The sequence below is a fragment of the Patagioenas fasciata genome, chromosome 4, assembly GCF_037038585.1.
Source record: "Patagioenas fasciata isolate bPatFas1 chromosome 4, bPatFas1.hap1, whole genome shotgun sequence".
Lineage (NCBI taxonomy): Eukaryota > Metazoa > Chordata > Aves > Columbiformes > Columbidae > Patagioenas > Patagioenas fasciata.
This window is the reverse complement of record NC_092523.1, coordinates 36627832-36648214: the sequence shown is the minus strand read 5'-3', so window position 1 is coordinate 36648214 and position 20383 is coordinate 36627832. Positions and strand designations below refer to the sequence as shown.

General features: G+C 37.6%; 1 protein-coding gene across 19 annotated transcripts in view; it reads left to right on the top strand.

Moving 5' to 3' along the window:
• TENM3 (teneurin transmembrane protein 3) overlaps positions 1–20383 on the top strand; it is a 1336783-nt gene that overhangs the window by 308653 nt on the left and 1007747 nt on the right. The window lies entirely within an intron of this gene.

Below are 20383 nucleotides of genomic sequence, written 5' to 3'. Positions count from 1 at the left end.
GGGTTTATACTAAACTACAGCATAAATGACCTTCCCAAATGTATTAAATATCTGAAGGACTGAAAACAAAATTAATTGTGTCTCAAATATCTGACTACTTGCATGTCAATGGCAAACATACTTAAGGCAACTTTATCATGATTAAGGAAATGTTTATGCCCTTCAGCCAAGGTACCCTCCACCAACATGCATTTACATGAAACATCCCAAGAGGCTTAGGAAACATCCAAGGTAATAATCTTAGTTGTCCTGGCCAATACATTATTCCTGAGTAAAACAGGAACAAGTAGTTGAGATCTCTTAGCAAATAATATGACCTCCCTTGTTTGCCTACATAATGAAGTGGCAAGCCATATTTAACTTTGTGAAGTAAATGGCAATGATGCTGTAAGCCCAATGTAAAAATGAATTTTATTTTTCAAGGTTATACATTTCCTGAGCATTGTAATCAAGACTACGAAATAAAACAACCTTAAAAATTCTTTCATAATTTTCATGTCATTTTTCTTTACTAATATTTTAACAAATATAATTCTGTTGTAATAAATCATGGTTGTAAGAAGATCACATTCACAATTATAATCTCACCTCAGATAACCAGTTAAATAGATAGCTTTATTATTAATAGCACAATGATACAATCAAATTATGGCTAATTTCTATTATCTTTATAAATAGATAAGAAGTATATAGATCTGAAAGAAGCATTGATGTGGAAAATGTTAAAATAACAAATCTTATTAGAAGAAAGAATTTAGAAATAACTTCTCAGGAGGTTAATGACCTCAATTCAATTTTATGTGAAAGTATAATTGGCGTTTTTAATAAAGAAATGCTACTGCAAATTGCATATTTGATATAATATTACAGGACATCTTATTTCCTCTGGCTTGTACATATATTAAATAAAAATCTTTGAGATAATTAAGGAAGATTCATAATTTAGAGTTTTGGGAATCTGATGAGATGATACTTTTAAAATAGCTTTCAATGAAAAGAGAGGAAAGTGGGAAAATTGTCTGAAAGTGATGCTTCTGTTCTGTTGTCCAAAAAGATGTTGATATTCAACATGGCATGGTGCATGTTCTTAGATGTAGTCAAGGATGTAGCGTCTTCAAGATGTAGTCAAATAGAATCCTGTTTTTCTTAGACATCTCATTTGAGGCCAGAAAGTTCACTGTGTGCAAACCATCTAAATAAATTACTGAGAAAGTTCTAAAAATGACACAGTTTTCATCTTCTGTACAGAGACACGTACACACATAAATTGTAGTGTCTCTCATTATCACGCTGCTTATGTGCTAATTTCTAATCCCGAACTAATATTAGGGTAGTAACTTTGAAGTAGTTCTGCAAATAATATCAAGATATGTGTTGGGGAGTAAGAGGGATTTCTTGTGGAGTTCCCCAAAACATCACACAATACAAGGTTTTTAACTATTTATATTTTTATTATTCATATTTTATGCTTTTGTTTAAATTCAACCTAGATACATCTAATGGTAGTAGAATAGTGCAGATTTTAACAAAATGGAAAAATATTTCAAAGAGAAGAGTCATCTTAAACCATCTCTCATTGTTTAATGTTTCTCCTATGCTTACATAAAATAATAGTAGAAGGGTTACAGTTGTAGATGTAATAGTGGAAGTGATGAATTAAACTGGCACAAGAAAAAGCAAGAACAAATTTCAATAAGGAATATTGGCTTGGAGTCGCATGACAGCTAAAAATAAGCTATAGTAGTTGTTAGGAAACTACCTAATAGAAATTCTAAGCAAAAAGCAGTGGTGTCTGTAGCATTTGCAAATAAGCAGCTGCTACCATTCACAATCTACCCAATTACCTTCTGTTAATCTGGCACATCTTTAAAATCAAATACTGTGCATAATTTTTCATGGTTCAGATACTGCAGGCTTTTCTTCAGGCTCACCAAGAAAAGTCACCATCACAAGTGACCTGTGTAATTGAATGTGAGTTATTTTAGAAACAGATTTCCACAGAGAGAAGGAGAACCGTGGCCATGGGGAATCTTCAGCATTTACCTTTTAAATTCTGAGCTGATCCATGAATGTAAAGAGAGATAAACTGATATTGTTGAAAAAGAAATGGGTGTCCTTATATAGAAAGTCTATCGTTTACATACTGTCATATGTATGGAGATATGTTTGTAGATACGTTTCGGATTTACTGTAACCTGAGGACTTGATTCTGATATAGTTTTGAAGATGAAATGTTTTATGGATGAAGAGCAGATCATCAACGCACATTTCCACAGACCATTCTGGGGAAGAGCTGCTGTAACCAATTTACAGACTAGGTGAGATTTGAACATTTAAGCCCAAAAGCAATCTAGCTTTGGAGATGCCTAAATTGATCTTGTATCCACATTTTGGACTACAGTTTTTAATTCATATAAATTGAAGGTGCTTGCAATTCTTGAGGCTAATGCTGAGTTCTCATAAAACCTACTTGTGATCCAGCCTGAGGCTGAGAGCTACCTAACTCTAGAGAGACCTTATGCATGAAATAAGGTCATAGATAAGTCAAATGTAACAAGGATGACATTTATACCAGCTGATCTCACAGTTGTATACACAGTTGGTCCACCTTTTTCATAAATAATAATTATATTTAATTCATTTACAGGAGAATTAATCACATTTCTCAGAATGCTGATAAATGTAAGGGATTGCATTAGGTTGTGCCATCCAGAGGTCTACACGATCACCACAGTCCATGACAGTACATTTTTACAGCTTTAACAGACGAATAAGAAGGGTCATTGTAATAGGCAATTCCCTTCTGAAAGGAACAGAGGGCCCAATATGCAGAGTTGACCCTCATCTTAGGGAAGTTTGTAGTCTACCTGGAGCCCAGATCAAGGATATCGCTAGAGAGCTCCCCAAACTGGTGCACCCGACAGCCTGCTGCCCACTGCTGGTCTTCCAGACAGATGGGGAGGAAGCTGCTTCCTGTAGTCTGAGGGGGATGAAGAACGGTTTCAAGGTCTTGAGAAGGATGGTGAAAGACTCAGGGGCTCAAGTGATCTTCTCTTCACTCCTTCCCTCTTCAAGTGACAATGTGGGATGGAACAGAAAAATTCAATCTCTAAATGGTTGGCTCCAAGACTGGTGCTACAGGCAGGGCTTTGGATTTTTTGATAATGGCTGGTTTTATAAGACTCCAGTCCGGACAGTGTTACGGGGGAAAGGCTTATCTCACAGGGGCAAAAGAATGCTGGGGCAGGAATTAGTTGAGCTCATTTGGAGAGCTTTAAACTAGGCTTGAATGGGGATGGGGTAGTACCTGGGCTTGTCCCAGTGGGGCAGCATTCTAAAACTGATGAGGACCGGGTGGCCTCCTATGCCCCTAGGGAGAAATTGGTGTGCTCTGCTTGCTCCCTGAAATGCCTGTACACCAATGCGCACAGCATTGGGAATAAGCAGGAGGAGTTAGAATCCTATGTTCGATCGGGAGATTATGATCTGGTGGCAATTACAGAAACATGGTGGGACAGTTCACATGACTGGAATGTGGTCATGGATGGCTACGCCCTTTCCAGGAAAGACAGGCCAGCCAGGCATGGTGGTGGAGTTGCTTTATATGTGGGAGAGCAACTGCAATGTACTAAATTCTGCCCAGGAGCAGATGAGGAGCAAGCTGAGAGTGTATGGGTCAGAATTAAGGGGCAGGCTGGTAGGAGTGATACTATTGTAGGTGTCTATTACAGGCCACCAGATCAGGCTGAGGAAGTTGATGAGGCCTTCTGTGGGCAGCTGAGAGTGTCCTCACAGTCACAGACCCTGATTGTTGTGGGTGATTTTAACTTCCCTGATGTTTGCTGGAAGGACCATTCAGCCAGCCAGCCACAGTCCAGGAGGTTCCTCCAGTGCATTGATGATAACTTCCTCATGCAGATGGTGGAGGAGCCGACTAGGAGAGGTGCACTGCTGGATCTCATCCTCACTAACAAAGAGGGTCTGGTCGAAGCAATAAAGGTTGAGGGCTGCCTGGGTTGCAGTGACCACAAGATGGTGGAGTTCAGCATCTTGTGTGGCAGGAACAGAATAGCAAGTAGAATTGCAACCCTGGACTTTAGCAGGGCTAACTTTGGCCTTTTCAAGCAATTGCTAGGGGAAATCCCATGGGCAAGACTGCTTGAAGGAAAAGGGGCCCAAGAGAGCTGGATTGCATTCAGAGATTGCTTCTTCCACGCTCGGGATCAGAGCATCCCCACACGTAGGAAGTCAAGGAAGGGAGCCAGGAGGCCTGCGTGGTTGAATAGGGATCTGTTGGCTATGCTCAAGCAGAAGAGGAGAGTTTACAGGTCATGGAAGCAGGGGCTGGCCACTTGGGAGGAATGTAAGGCTGCTGTTAGAGGATATAGGAAGGCAGCTAGGACAGCCAAGGCCTCCTTAGAATTACAGCTGGCGAGAGGGGTCAAGGACAGCAAAAATAACTTTTTAAAATACATAACAGATAAAACTAATACCAGAGGCAATGTAGGCCCACTGATGAATGGGATGGGTGCCCTGGTGGCAGAAGATACAGAGAAGGCAAAAGTACTGAATGCCTTCTTTGTCTCTGTCTACTCCGCTGGAGGCTGTCCTGGGGAACCCTGTACCCCTGAGACCCCAGATGAAGCCAGGTCAATGGAGGAGTTTGCTTTAGTCGACGAGGACTGGGTTAGGGAGCAATTAAATAGTCTGGACATCCATAAATCCATGGGTCCAGATGGGATGCATCCACGGGTGCTGAGGGAACTGGCTGAAGTCATTGCTAGACCACTCTCCATCATCTTTGCCAAGTCTTGGGAAACAGGAGAGATGCCTGAGGATTGGAGGAAAGCAAATGTCACTCCAGTCTTCAAAAAGGGCAAGAAGGAGGACCCGGGTAATTATACACCGGTCAGCCTCACCTCTGTCCCTGGGAAAGTAATGGAACAGCTTATCCTTGAGTCATCTCAAGGCATATCAAGGATAAGAGGGTTATTAGGGGCAGTCGGCATGGCTTTACCAAGGGTAAGTCATGCTTGACCAACCTCATAGCCTTTCATGAGAATGTAACAAGGTGAATGGATGATGGCAGAGCGGTGGATGTGGTCTACCTTGACTTCAGTAAAGCCTTTGACACAATCTCCCACAGCATCCTCACAGCTAAATTGAGGAGGTGTGGTCTAGACAATAGAGTAGTGAGGTGGGTTGCAAACTGGCTTAAGGAGAGAAGCCAGAGAGTGGTAGTCAATGGTGCGGAGTCCAGTTGGAGGCCAGTATCTAGTGGAGTGCCTCAGGGGTCAGTACTGGGGCCAATATTATTCAATATATTTATTAACGATTTGGATGAGGGAATTGAGTGTACTATCAGCAAGTTTCCTGATGACGCCAAGCTGGGAGGAGTGGCTGACACGCCAGAAGGCTGTGCTGCCATCCAGCGGGACCTGGACAGGCTGGAGAGTTGGGCGGGGAATAACCTGATGAAATTTAACAAGGGAAATCCTGGATCTAGGCAGGAACAACCCCAGCTTCCAGTATAGGTTGGGAAATTACGTATTAGAGAGCAGTGTAGGGGAAAGGGACCTGGGGGTCCTGGTGGACAGCAGGATGACCATGAGCCAGCACTGTGCTCTTGTGGCCAGGAAGGGCAATGGCATTCTGGGGTGTATTAGAAGGGAGATGGTTAGTAGATCGAGAGAGGTCCTCCTTCCCCTCTACTCTGCCCTGGTGAGACCCCATCTGGAATATTGTGTCCAGTTCTGGGCCCCTCAGTTCAAGAAGGACAGAGAACTGCTGGAGAGGGTCCAGCATGGGGCAACAAAGATGATTAAGGGAGTGGAGCATCTCCCTTATGAAGAAAGGCTGACGGACCTGAGTCTCTTTACTTTGGAGAAGAGGAGACTGAGGAGTGACCTTATTAATGTTTATAAATTTTTAAAGGGTGAGTGCCACGAGGATGGAGCCAGGCTCTTCTTGGTGGCAAACAATGATAGGACAAGGGATAATGGAATCAAGCTGGAACACAAGAGATTCCACTTAAATTTGAGAAAGAACTTCTTCTCAGTGAGGGTGACAGAGCACTGAAACAGGCTGCCCAGGGAGGTTGTGGAGTCTCCTATTCTGGAGACGTTCAAAACCCACCTGGACATGTTCCTGTGCGACCTCACCTAGGCGTTGTGCTCCAGCAGGGGGATTGGACTAGATGATCTTTTGAGGTCCCTTCCAATCCCAAACATACTGTGATACTGTGAATTTTGTTTCTTCTTTTTTTCAAGATTGTCCCTCAAGCTCTGTTTGATGTTTTCATTTCTTCAGTACAATATTTCAGATTAAAATCAAACTTATTAGAGATTACATGTTCAACAGGTATTCCTTTGCTGCATAAAATTGGCTGAACTTGTCTGGAGCAAGCAATCTGTAGGAATCAGTGTTTCTAGAGACAAGGAGTACTTGAAGTTGCAGGAAAGTGAGATGAGTATAGATACTTTGAAAGCTGTTATTTTGCTCAGTGAGATTTTGCTCATGTTTTGTGGAAACTCACTCAGAACACTAATTACTAGGCAAGAACTTTTAAGATAATGTATTTTGTGCTGTTAATTCAAAGTATACTTTCTTTTATTGGCAATTTTTCATATTTTAAACACTTTATGGCAATATTTTTTGCATTTTTAAATACTGAGAATACTGCTGTTCAATGTATGGCTAGGCAGCTTATCACCAGTAAGGGATTAATTGTATCCATGTCAGTCGATGTTTTTCTACTTGATTTATAGTACTATAAATTAATTACATTGCATAAAATACCACAGAGAAATGTTGTCAATATTCTATATCACATTTTGGGAAATTGGTTCCTCTCCTGTGTCACCTTTTTTGTATCTTAGTGCATTACTTTTAGGTTTTAAAAATACTGTAAATATTATGTTATATATGAAATTTATTATAAAGGCTATCTTATAGCCCCATGACATACCTATGATGATGCATTCATGGTCAAGTTCCCGTGCCAGAAGCCCTGAGAGATGAAAGCTTTTGGAAGGTTCTCTTATTCACTATCCCTACAGCCTGCAAATGGCCCATCAAAAGTACTTCTGGCACTGAGGGTCTGATGAATTTGTCTTTGTCAGTGAAACTACCACTATCTACTAGCCCAGTGTTGAGGAGTTATCATGTATTTTTAGAGGTTAAAGGAATGCATACTGCTAAAACAATTCTGAAAGCCCAAGAAAATCCTATTGTAACTTGGAAGCCCTTGAATCCTTACGTAATATCAAAACATGTTTCAGCCTTTGAAAATGCCAAAAATTGGAGGGTAGAAATGCAAATCAAGGACTCTCTTATTATCTTGTGTTTATCACCAACCTTCAGTTATAACTTCCAAATTGTTGGGGATGGGGTTGATGGTGTCTGTTTTATACAAGAATAGTAACATAATTGCACTTCCGTTTACATGAAAATAATCCGATTTCCAAGTGGCTAAACTATAAGACTACAAGCTAATTATTGCGTTATGATAGCATAGTTTGATTATCTCTTAGAACAACATTGTAGCAGTGATATTAGTACACTTCTAAAACAAATATAATTATTTCAAAATAAATTAAACTCTTTTTCACACACACATTAAAGCCCTAAACTCTTGACCTTTTCTGTGGTATCTGCAGCAGACCTGAAGCAGCTTGTAAAATTTGATTATTTCATGTCAGTGGGGGATAGATATTTTATTACAGGGCTATAATTATAAATATCAGTTCTATCAAAGTGTACAGAATGCTGAACAGTTTCTGATATACGACCTCATTTAAATGAAATTCCTTAAGAAAGAATGATTGTCATTAAATACTTGTCTCCCTAAAATGTTTATGGAAATCACAACCAGGGAGGCATCTTCTAAATTAAAGGTCTTTGAGACAGTATGCTAATAGCCAAGCTATTGACAAGTATGCTATGCCCAATCATTGACAAGCTCCATTAAGTCTTTGGGTAAAGTCTGTAGGTGCTTTTCAGTACTCAATACTATTTTAGGGTTGTTTTCTTCTCTTTAATTATGCTTAGGAATTACATTTGGGACTTTTTTTTTTTTTTTTTTGTCCCCTTGATACTCATATTTATTTTTTACCAGTTACGGAGAAACTCTGCTAGCAGGATATACACAACTTAAAAGTATAAAGTCTGAAAGTAAGCCTACTTGTATATCTGATTTTAGTAAAGATTTTATAATCTGATTAGATATATATGACTAAGTTAAGAGTAACAAAGTCATGCCAAATACCATACTGGAGTTGTGTTGAAAGTAATCTCAGGTTTAGATAGGGCAGAGATGGGTGAGGAGAGTTGATTAGTTACACTGCATTATGATGTAAAGCTATAAAAAAGTGTTTATAATATAGCTGTTTATATTCGATAAAATCTAAAAGGTTCACATTATGATCATGCTCCCAGTGCTAGACTTTATACAATTAGAGAATAATAATCAGTGTTTACTAAAGAAGCTCTCAGTCCAAACAGATTAGAAAGTGCGGGAGGGAAAAGATTATTTAAATCTCTTCTCTTATAATTATCTCTAGGATGATTGCTGAAGTATATTTCAGGTATGAGAGAAGCTTGATAAAGTATCATACTAACATTATTAAGTTCTCATAGCTTATGTGAATGTATTCTTGGGCTGTTCTTTAGCAATGCTCCTATATTGTGTTTGAAACTCATAAGATGTGGTCTGAGATCTGGCCTGTCGTTCTTAAAAAAATTGATGTTAGTGAATCTGTCAGGATAGAAAGGAGGTATTAAAGTATACCTTATGATATTATCTATCTTCAAAGTCTGACATCGCTGTCATTAGATCTGTTGATAGACTCTCACTGACTCCATCGAGTCAAATCAGTGTCTATAAATATAGTAAAAGAATTGGTAGTACAAGTTTCCATACTCTTAGTATTGTGTCCTGATTTGACAAGGATCATTTAATAGAACAACAGTGGTTTAGTTTTCATCTTTTTTTCTGCCCTGTCTGTTCTCATAAGGAAGAGATTTACTTATGCTTGCTCCTGCCCTTTAGGAACTGGAATGGAAGTCATAATCTCCTTTCATCTAAATTTCTGACCAACTATTAGAAAATGTATTTCTTTAGCCGAATGGGTTAGAATTGATGGCTTCTATCCATGCCACTGAAGGACAGAAATGAATAACCTTTCACACTACATTAGATTTCTCCTGTTCATGTCTTGTTTCACATTAAATGTGCTATGTGCAAACAAACATCAAATCCAAGAAAATTTAGTTTTTCAATCTGTAACATCTTACATACTGTGGCTACTTCAAATTGTCTAAAAAATAAAGAGAAAAAAAAGAAAAAATACAGAAAGTAAAAAACAAAAATTAAAGTTTCCCTTTGGAAGTACGAATTCATAAGCCTTTATTCAGGGCCTGTGGATAAACTATTTTTTAAATTCTGGTCGGTTGGTTCTGAAACTGGTGCAGAGATATCAAGAAAATGATTGCATTCACAGAGTCATGAATGCTAGTGATTTAGTGCTTATTCCACAACAAAGTTGGGATTCCTACCTGAAAACAAAACACCAAAACCTGAACCATTGTTCTTCATTTTTTATAGCAGCAATGTTTAAAAAAGTTTTCACAACTTAATTGGCAGAAGATGCTGACTTATACAGAAATAAACACATATATATTTTTGTTTTGAAACATTGGCATAAATCCATGGACTTGAATGAAACTACTCACATAAAACCATGTTTCAATACTTTGATGAATGGTGACCGTAATACTATTTTTATTTCTGCTGTGCCCTAAAGCTAAGCTTAAATTTTGAAAAGAGAGAAGATTAAAGAGTGTGAAAAGAAAAAAAAAAAATTCTGTAGTTACTACAGAAGCAGCAGAAGATACAGTTACTTATTGCTATTGTGTTTTCTTGAACTATTACATATTTTATTTTAATTTATTGTCTGAATCCAAACATATGTCTGCTGACATATTGCATTAATTATTTAAACAGAAGTAACATTAGGAGATCTGAAGCTTAAACACTTTACTTGAAAATGTCAAAAAGTTCAGCTGTATTATTTTAAAATATCATTGTCTTGTTTAATGTGGCATCTTCAAGATGCCCTGGCAAAAATGAAAATGTACCTTAGTATTAGGTAATAGCTTCAAACTTGCAATCCAATCAAAGCTTTTTCATAAATGCTTATTCTGAGGATATAGTTCATAAGAGGTTTTGAACCTGGACACAGCCTCCGTTACTATTAGATTTCTGCATTATGATCAGCACAATGTTTTACAGAGCTTTTTTAATGCTAGATGAGTAAATCCCACCCTCCCTGCTCTCATCATAGTTTTTTGCATATTAGTGCTATAGGCAGGCATTTATATGTATTGTAGCAACACTTAAAATAAGTGTTGCTTCTTTGGATGTCCTAAAAGATCCATGAATTTTAAAATATGAATCATAAGTATATATATATATATATACATACATAGATGCATGAAATTGTACTGCATGTTTTTCATTACTGCATTTGATGATATTAACCAGTTGTATCATTTTATGTATTCCATAAAACCACTGAAATGTGAGACATGTAAGATACAATTTTAAAATAAAAAGGAATAATGCTTTCAGCTACACCTGGGTTTAGACCTAGAGACCCATCAATAACCTGCAATAAAATGAAATTCTGCACACATCTGTATACACAGCATTTATTTGAACCAATTTCCAGATGAGAAAAAAAAGGATGGATGATATAAATCTGGTCTTCAACAAAGCATTTTATGGAATGACGTCTTACCGAATACAAAGAAAGTTTCTGCTGACAGAAGATTAGCAAAGATAGAAGTTAGAGTAACTGTAATGTAGATAAAGTTTTGAGCAAAAGGAGGGGCAAAACAGCACTCCAGGATTTTATCTTGCACTGAAGAGATGTTAACCAGCAGACTTTCTAAAGATTTGGATAATTGATCAATATTTTCACAGAGAATGACACAACAGGTAGTAGCAAGCTAGTAATGTTTTGTAATAGCCCAGTTTTGAGAATCTTCCTTGATAAGGAGCAGGATTAAAATGTTGTACAGGGGATGATCTAAAGAGTTGGATTAATGCATGTGAGAACACAGTAGTATAGAGTGCAGTCTCACGTATTTAGGGACTGAAAAGACTAATTTTTGCAGTTAAATAGGATTTTGACAGATAAAAACAATAAAGAACAGAAATATGTGTATGTTAAGCATAGTCAAGCCATCACGCCACTGTAAGCTATGAAAAAAATAACAGCAAACAAAATAGTCCTAGTACCAATGGACAAATAATCAGTGTGCATTAGAACGTCTTGTCTGGAATATGTGTTTTGGTTATAATAGAAGTGAAGGTCTAAACCAGTTTTTCAACAGAGGATGTAGAAATATAAAAATCTAGTTATCCCTTAGGTACAATTTGGTATTGAGATTGTCTGAGGAGATGCTTTCTAGTATTTTTTCCCCCCTCTTACTTAACAGTAACTCCATGTTGCAAATAGACTTTATTTCTCAGCTGAAGATAGAGGATTGCTGTTAGTGTCTGACACCTTCATCCCTGGTTCTCAGTCTAATACTGACTAAAAGTCACTCTGAGTCAGTATGTCAAGAATATTCTGATAAAGGATCAAATAAGTACACATTACAGCTTGGTTACAAGTTACAGAGAGACAGGGAGGCAGATTTACAATTGCAGCAAATGGACCTTGTGGATATTTGCTACAAGTAAATTCCAAGTGAACTGGAAACTTGGCGCTGGAAGCAATGGGGAGTACAGTGAGCAGATAGACACAGCTCTTAGGCATCAACAATTGAGATAAAAAGTGAAAACATTCATGTTCACAGGAAGGAAAGAGGATTTATAAGCTAAAATACAGCAATGCAGGCATGCTGCTTACAGCCTGTAGCAGGATAATGGACTGCTGCACCAACTGTGCCAGTGAGCACTGAGGGACCTGTGCCACACCGAAGTGGTATGTTAACTTTCCATAACAGTACAAAAAAGAAATATTAATACTATGTTATGATGCCAGTTTCTGTCACCTTATTCTTACATTTTCCAGACAGCATTTCCATGCTGTCTCACATGGGAGAACTTTCCTATAAATATTCACAATACTGGTAAGAGGACAATAATTAGGCTGCTGATGTCTTGAAACCACTGACTAACGTAATTTATATTTCATAGTGTATTAATATTTCCTCACGCTTCACAGTTTTCTTTTACCCTTTTCTTTACCTCATGACAGAAAAAATAATTTTTGCTCTGTATTGGTATAGTGCTTGACAAAATAGGCTTTAGTTCCTTTAGTTCATGCATGCTACTGGGTAAAAGACATTCATGAACATGCAGGTTATACAATGTCTATTGGAGGTTCTTCTGGATTTAGTCTTCAGGTTAATATTTTTGTTGTTTTTGCTACAGAATATTGCAAACTGCAGAATGAAAATTGATCATTCTTTCATAAAATCCTTTGCAGTTGGCTAGAAAAAGACTGGTCATTATAAGATTGATGTTAGAAAGGCAAGGGGTGGGGGGAAGAGGGTAATTTCTCCCTTTTTCCATTTATCTTACTTTTTCTTACCTTTCAGTAGGAATAAAAATATGTTTCTCTTATTTTACCTAAGTAAGACTAAATTGTGAATTTATTTCTCAGTTCAACACTTTCTGAATTTTTTCTAAGACTTCTTCATTTTCTAAAATTTAATCTTATTTTACTAATTTAAGTCACATGTAGAAGAAAAATCTCATATCTAAAAACTAATAGTGTACATTTTATGCTGTAAACCTTGGAATCTCAGAAGATTCCAATAAACTTGAGGTCTCCTATATGTATGGACTCTGTCAAATACTAATGTATTTAGGTTCTTTATTTCAAAACATCGATATATAATATCTATTTGTTCTTTCCTCCTGCAAATGCCCAGTAGAACTTATTTTATTTACTTGTTCACAGAATGTGCAACAGCTTATTTTTTGCTCACTCCTTTAGAAGTGAACTCTTAGAATAAAATTGGATACTTTGCAGAGGGCTGCACTTGAGGAATGCAAAGGAATGTGCATCACTTAAGCCTCATCTATGATTTAAAACAAATGATTTAAATAGGTTTTTAGATGAGTCATAATTACTATACAAGCTTTCTGCACATAAGTGAATGTGATTTACATTTTTTACTTAGAATGTAATTACTTGCCAATCTATTACCACTCAGTTGTGCTGAGCCTATTTTTAGAATGAAATCATTATGTGTGCTTCTCCTCTCACCACATGGAGGACCTATGCTAGGATCTCTGTGCTACTGAGCTTCTAAAGACAAGGCTCTTGGAGGAGGCCTCTGAAGTAAAATAAATTGCCTGTGAGACAGGATGTAGAATAACTGAAGAGATTTTGTATATAAATTGTTTTTTGAGAAACCTTGAAAAAGGGTATTTTGATTACCAGAAGTCAGGTCACTGGATTAAATATTAATTGTGTCTAACAGAAGCTTCTTTAGGAATCAACATGCCAGAATGGTGCAGCAGGCTGAACCTTATATCAGCTCTAAGTAGATGAGGCCCTTGGCTATGACGTGAGCCATCCCTGCCCTCACCTCAAGCTTTCTTTATGCTCAAAGAATAAGCTACTCCCATCCAGAAATTCTAAAGCCATCAAAGCTTCCTAATTCTTTTGTCTTTTATTTGAGTTAATGAAAATTTCAGAAGTTTTCACCTTTTCATCTTCACTTACTTTTTTTCTCAAGATACGCTATTTTATGTGTTCTGGTTTGGCTCTCCTGAGTCCAACCGTCCTTCCTGTTTCTGGGAACAGCACCCTGACCTATTTCTTCATACAGGGACAGAAGCCATCACTCTATTTCTGTTTTTCTGCTGTGGGTCACTACACAGTGGTCTAATTAGTCTGTAAACTATTCTCATGTGGTTTTATTAACCTTACTTCCTTTAAGGGCCAGCTAGTAAAAAATTCTCCAGTTTTTGAGGTAGCTCTGAGCATTCGATATTACATGCATGACCTGGATTTCCCAAACCACCTTCTCTAAAACTCTTCTTGTTCTCCTAACTCCTTTGTGTTTTGAGTTCTTTCTGAGTTTTTTCTTCATGTTTTTGTTTGGGTTTCTGTTTGTTTGTTGTATTTTTTTGTTTCTTTGTTTGGTGGGGTTTTTTTGTTTGGTTTTCTTTGGATATTTTGTGTATGTGTGTGTCTTCCCTTTGCTGATAGAGTCTTTTCTGCATCAGTTTAATCCAGGCACAAAGAACAGTGTAAATACCTCCATAAACTGGACTTAAATTGCCTTTACCACGTCGGTCTTACCCTGAAATACGTAATTTACAGGGAAACTTCTTTGTCAAGTTTAATCTCAACATGGATTTCATTAAAACAAGGAACCAGAGAATAAGATATCATCATCATTTCTGTTTGTTATGCTAAGGATTGACAATACAAAGCAAAATATTTCTGTACTTCAGGAAAACATTCCAAGACTCTTTTAATAATTATTATAATGCAAATGCAAATTCTTTGAAAAGCATATCAACATCTGTAAATCATTCTGATTTATGAAACTGTACTGTAATTTGGATATGGGGCCTGTAACAGTTTTTCTCTACTGACTTTATAATCTCAGCACTGAAGATAATTATTTCCATCAACACAGAATATGTCACTACACTTGTGTAAAGCAATTCCCTCTGCCCCTGCCTCATATTTCCAAATTTTGGTGAAAATGTACCTGAAAAATTAAGTGCTTTCAGTCATTTGTACATATGACAGAAAAACTGGATAAAGAATTGGCTACAGACAGGAAATTATTTTACCATTGCTGAGTAGGACTATTACAGAAAAACAGCTTTCCACTGGAAATACAAGAGAGGGACTTCTTTGATCCATAAATATACAGTCTAAGCTCACTTAACACAGTGAAGAGCCCAGCCTGACTTCTGATCAGTCACTAAATGGTAGACCAATGAACTCAGAAATGGTTTCCAGGGTCTCAGGGGTGATGAAATAAACCACTAAGGAGGAGATAGCAGGCCATACTTTCCTGGGTCTGGAGAAAGGAGAGCAGAATTCTGAATTGCCTTACCACTTTTTGTCCTGCGGTTAGTGGAACAGGCTGCCCGGGGAGGTTGTGGAGTCTCCTACTCCGGAGACATTAAAAACCTGCCTGGATGCCTTCCTGTGTAACCTCATGTAGGTGTTCCTGCTCCAGCAGGGGGATTGGACTAGGTGATCTTTCGAGGTCCCTTCCAATCCCTAACATTCTGTGACTCTGTGATTCTGTGATTTTCTCCCACATTATCTCCTTTTCTTTTTCCAGTTTCAGAAACTATGTGAAATAATTTATTTACTTCAGAAATTTAACAAAAGGGAAATCTTGTCTAATTTATGCATTCTGTTGCAAACTAGACAGAAATTACTAACTGTCAAAAGTTTTTATTTGAGCAGCTCCCTAAATATCACTGTCTAAAGCATGTTTATTTAATTTTACTGCAATGTACTATTCAGGATGTGCCCCAAACTGCTCCTTAGCATTTGCCTCAAGGAGCAAAACTCCAAATATCTGAAAGCTACTGATAACCTCGAGCCAAATGAATAAAACTATGTTTATGAATTTTCTCTGCAGATGAATTGCTAAAGCAATTCCGGTGGCTGTCTGCTATAAATGAATAAAGTTAGTAAGTGAATTATTCTCAGTCCAGTAGGGTGTCCTGGAAAAGTCTTCATTAGCTAATACTTTTCCCCAAGAGAAAAACTTGAACTCTCTTTGGATTCTAGCATAATCAAAATGCATTCTGGTAGTGCCTGACTAGACAAGTACCCAGAACCACTTATTTTTCAGTATTTCAAAAATATAATACAGGAATGCCGAGGCGTATGCAAAGTGACTACATTCACGTCTGAGATTAAAATGACATTCAGTGCTACATTTTTATGTCAAGTGAACTTTGACCTAGGAAGTGTTACAGTTCTCTTGATTAGAAGGATGGCTGAATGCACTTTGGCAAGAAACAGGGCTTTAGAGAAATGAAGAAATAATGCATCCATCTTATAAAAGGTGGTCTTGAAAAGGAGGGAGTGCCAGCCATTCCAGTGCAGGCAGTTGCTTCTGTCTGACTAGGCTGTACCTTCCACTTTCTTTTTCAATTGTGAATAATGTGCATGTTTGGAATGTGCTCTTGTAGATTATGTCTTGTAGATCCAAATCTGTCCTGACGAACGATTAGAGAAGCCATTCACTGGATGTTTTTGTCAGTCTAGTCACCTTAGAAGACCCAAAATGCAGTCAAGGTTGCTTGGCTTTCATTTGCTTTGGTCCTTTGCTTTTCCTTCCTTGTCGCTGTTCATAAGGCTCTGGGAGAAGTTCCCTGGCTGCCTGCTGACTCTGAGACTCCCCCTAATAAGAGCTCAGGGAATTCCTCAGTGCTATTGACAGGGAGCTACTGCAGGGGAGCTCAGCACTACCTTCTGTTCCTGAGCTGGAGCTGCTCACTTTGCCCTCTGCCTGACACTGCTGGAACCCAGAACAGCTGTCAAAACGTGGGGATGGGGCGGCTGCTTTACATTTGGCCAAATGACAACAGCTGCTTTTTGAGGTTTTGAAATATGTTTTCGTTTTAGGAAATGAACAGCACCTTTTGATTATGTTGCAAATTGTGTGTGCAAATGCTTCTTTTGATTTTTTTATTTGACTCATTCTGAAGTGTGTCAAATATTTTTCATTTCCAAAACTCCCAACCTCCTTCTCATCTTATACGCTAGAATAAGTTTTGTAAACATCAGTTAATCTTCCTTAATATTTTACCTTCAAAAACCAGCATGCTTTGTGATTTTCCTGTACGTGTTACTAGATATAAGGAAGATGCAAAGATAATAGCTATCCTTTTCTCAAAACTCAATGGTTGAATTCCTTTTCCTTCCAGCTATGGATCTTGCAATCAGTACCTGTGTACGTTAGATTTTTTAAATAATACAGGATAATCTTTAGCTCTATCTTTGAGTATTTACAGGTCTCATTTTTATTCTCCATTATGGCTCTACTTTACAAATAGTGTCAGAAAAATATTTCTTATGAATTGCATTTCTTGGTGAGTTTTAGATACATGTCCAATTTTTCCATATTTGTCACATGATATGAAAACAAAACTTTCCAGACAAGGAAAGTCTATATCAGCTGTATTTAAGTATTTTAAGAAGAAACAATGGAGTTGCTGCATATCCAGCTGCATTCTTCTCTTTTATATCCTCTTACCTCAAACTTTAATCTGCCTTGTTTTCTGAATGCTACAAAGAAACCACATCATGTGAAACTGCGACTAAGAAAAATTACCTGAGGGCATTTTGACTTTCTGCTCAAGCTTTATTTTGTCATTTATTTCTATTAACAATCATTAAGCAATTTAATAATTATAAGCCTCATTAGCATTTTAATGAGACTAGTGGCCATAGCTAAGTGTAATTAAATTAGTTTTATTGTATGATATTTTGAAGCTGTGATTAAATTAAGTTTTACTGTTCTTTGAAGAATAAACCTATAGAGATGACTCTTCAGTAGCAGCCTTGTTAACTTATGGGGAGTCTGTAAAATAGACATACCCAGGAAAAAATGCAAAATATTCCCTACTGAGGTTAATCATAAAAATTGAAAAATCAAATGCTCCTGCTACGACCAGCTCTAAGATTACCAATGTGATAATAGCAGTCTGTTAAACAGCGTTCATTGTCAGTAGCTTTGTATAATCTGTTTTTAATTTTTTCGAAATAGCGTCGAGATGTTGTGGTGAATTGCTCTTTGTAAATCAAGGAGAGAATCCTGTAGTGCTTGCTCAGACAAAACTCCCATTGAGTTCAAATGGAATTTCACCACAGTAAGAACAGCGGGGTCTGTAAAAGCTAAGGATTATTGGTGATTGTTGTTGTTATTATAGTTTTAGAGAGATAAATTGGGTAGTGAGGAAAGACAGTGAGAAGAAGAAAAATATAGTACAATCAGAATCAGTTAAATTCCTATGACCTGCCAGTTAAATACCTATGAAAGGCCATACAGACAGAAAATTAAGCATTTCTCTGTTCCTGCCCAGCATTTCTCTATGAAATTTGTAATAGAGTGTACCATACTAGAAAGGTCAGGCACTGAGTAAACACTGGATGGTTGCTGATCCTCACCTATTAATCAGATAAGAACTGTTGTATGTCTTCCACTGGCTAGTTCTCATCTTCTCTTGTCCTCCTGGTTGTAATTGAATGTAGTGCACCGTTTAGCTGCACTGCAGTGAGAGTGAACTTGCTTAACAAGTAAGTTTCCATTTACTTATTATGGTTTCAGATGCTAAGAGTATTCATGCTTACATTTTTTTCTTTTTTCCATTTTAAAACCATTCTGTCCAAGGCTTGTCAAACTTGGAACTATTTGGATCACATCTTCTAATTGCAATATCTTACTTAAGTTTGGATTCTTTTTCTCTTTTTTAAATTTTATTTTTAACTGAGATTTTCAGCAGTGGGAGAAAATATACAGTTTCTCTGTTAAAACACACACTTAGGTCATGGCAGCCTTCATGCCTGAACGTTTTGGAGCAGTGACTTGATTGTGAACAGGTTTCATCATGCCAGTACCCTTGTGGTTTGCAACTTCATAAAAACTGCCAAATTTGGTCCAGTTTGGAAACAATCTTTGTTTAAGTCTGATTATTGCCAAAATGTCCTGGATGTATTTCAGTTCCTCATACCTTCAGCATGAGAACCTTCATGTGCCATGTTTCCAGAGTGACATGGGCTTAGGAAGACCTGTGGTTTCTCCTCGCAGTGCTACGATGTCAGCCTAGAGAATAAAGGAGGAGAAGTGGAGACAGAAGACAGGGAGATCAGTAAGAAGCACAAAGAGAAGAGGAGTAGAAAGAAGTAACAGGGAAAAAAGCTGGTGAAATGATAATAGGGCAGAGATGAAGAATGGGGACAGCATAAGGCACAGCAGAGAACAGAAAATTTGGGCAGGTAAGTGGCAGGAGAGTACCACTAGCACACTAGAAGGTGAATTAGAGTAGGAGAGAGAAGTGTGGAGGGGAGGAACAGAGGTAGGAAGCAACAGAGAAATAGCTGGGCCTGGGTAAAGAAAACACAAAGCAAGGAACCCAGAGCAGAGCAGAAATAGGTCTGGGGCAGGGCCCATGGACTGGACTCTTCAGAAGCAGTCTGTGACTCTTTAAGACCATTGCCTATGTAGGAACCAAATCCAAGACCTCTGTTAGTCTCGTAATTTCTTGTAAAATTGTGTTAGCACCGTGATTGGTTTACACTAAGAATAAGAAAAAAAAAAAAAAAGTACTTTGCAGTTTTAAGTTAATGTGTTAGTTCAAATAGCAGCAGGCAGGGATGCAAATCTAAAAGTTCCAGCCTTCTTTATAATCAGTAAGGGTTAAATACAGTCAAAAGATACATTTCTAGGCTGTTTATTCATTTTTCCTATTCAAAAATGAACACTTTATTTTTACATGATTTTACAATTGCGAATATGAGAACTTAAAGATTACGAAGTTGCTAGGATTCAGGTAGCGCACATCCATATATGTTACCTGAAGTCAAGATAGCTCTTAGGATAGTGCAGACTGAGCAAAGTTGTTATCAGATCAAATAGTTATAAACTGTAGGAAAATGTAGCAGCAAAGTGACCAAAGCAAAACTGTGTGATCAGTCGTAATATTAAGAAATTTTTGCCGTTTCCAACCTCAGATTTGCTCTCCTAAGTAAAACATAATTCATATTTGTTTGTACTTACCTGTACTTTGAAGGAAGACTATTTAGCATCTGTAAAATTAATTATGTTGTGATAACTGAGAGTATAGACTGTGCAGGACTTCTGCCAATAAGGCAAATGACTGACTAAATCACAGATCAACACTATTTAGCATTTACAATATAAGCTGGGAGAAAGCCTCCAGCTTAGATAATACGGGTCTTGGTTATGCAAAAATGCTTTACCTGTGAGTAATCTCATGCGTTTAGAGGGTTTCATCCCAACCTGTAAAATACACTTCTGCAGAACACATTTGTAAGCCAAAACCCTGATTCTTTTCCTGCATCTCTTTTATTAATATGCCCTGAATCTAGTCAGGCTTTTATGTTTAAGTGTAGAAGTGCTTCTGCATTCGGCTCACATATTGAGGATAAAACATAACACTCTATTTTTAGCTATCTTGTAACTTTTGATGAACTGCAATTCATCAAAATTAGGGGTATTGCAGTGAGGAAGTCTTTTTATCGTTGCTAGACCATTCTGGCAGTATTTTTATAATAAAGTAAAAGTTCATAGTACATAAAACTGCTAAGAGTGTCCTCAGTGCCTGTGAGAAGAATATGGGAGAAGCAAA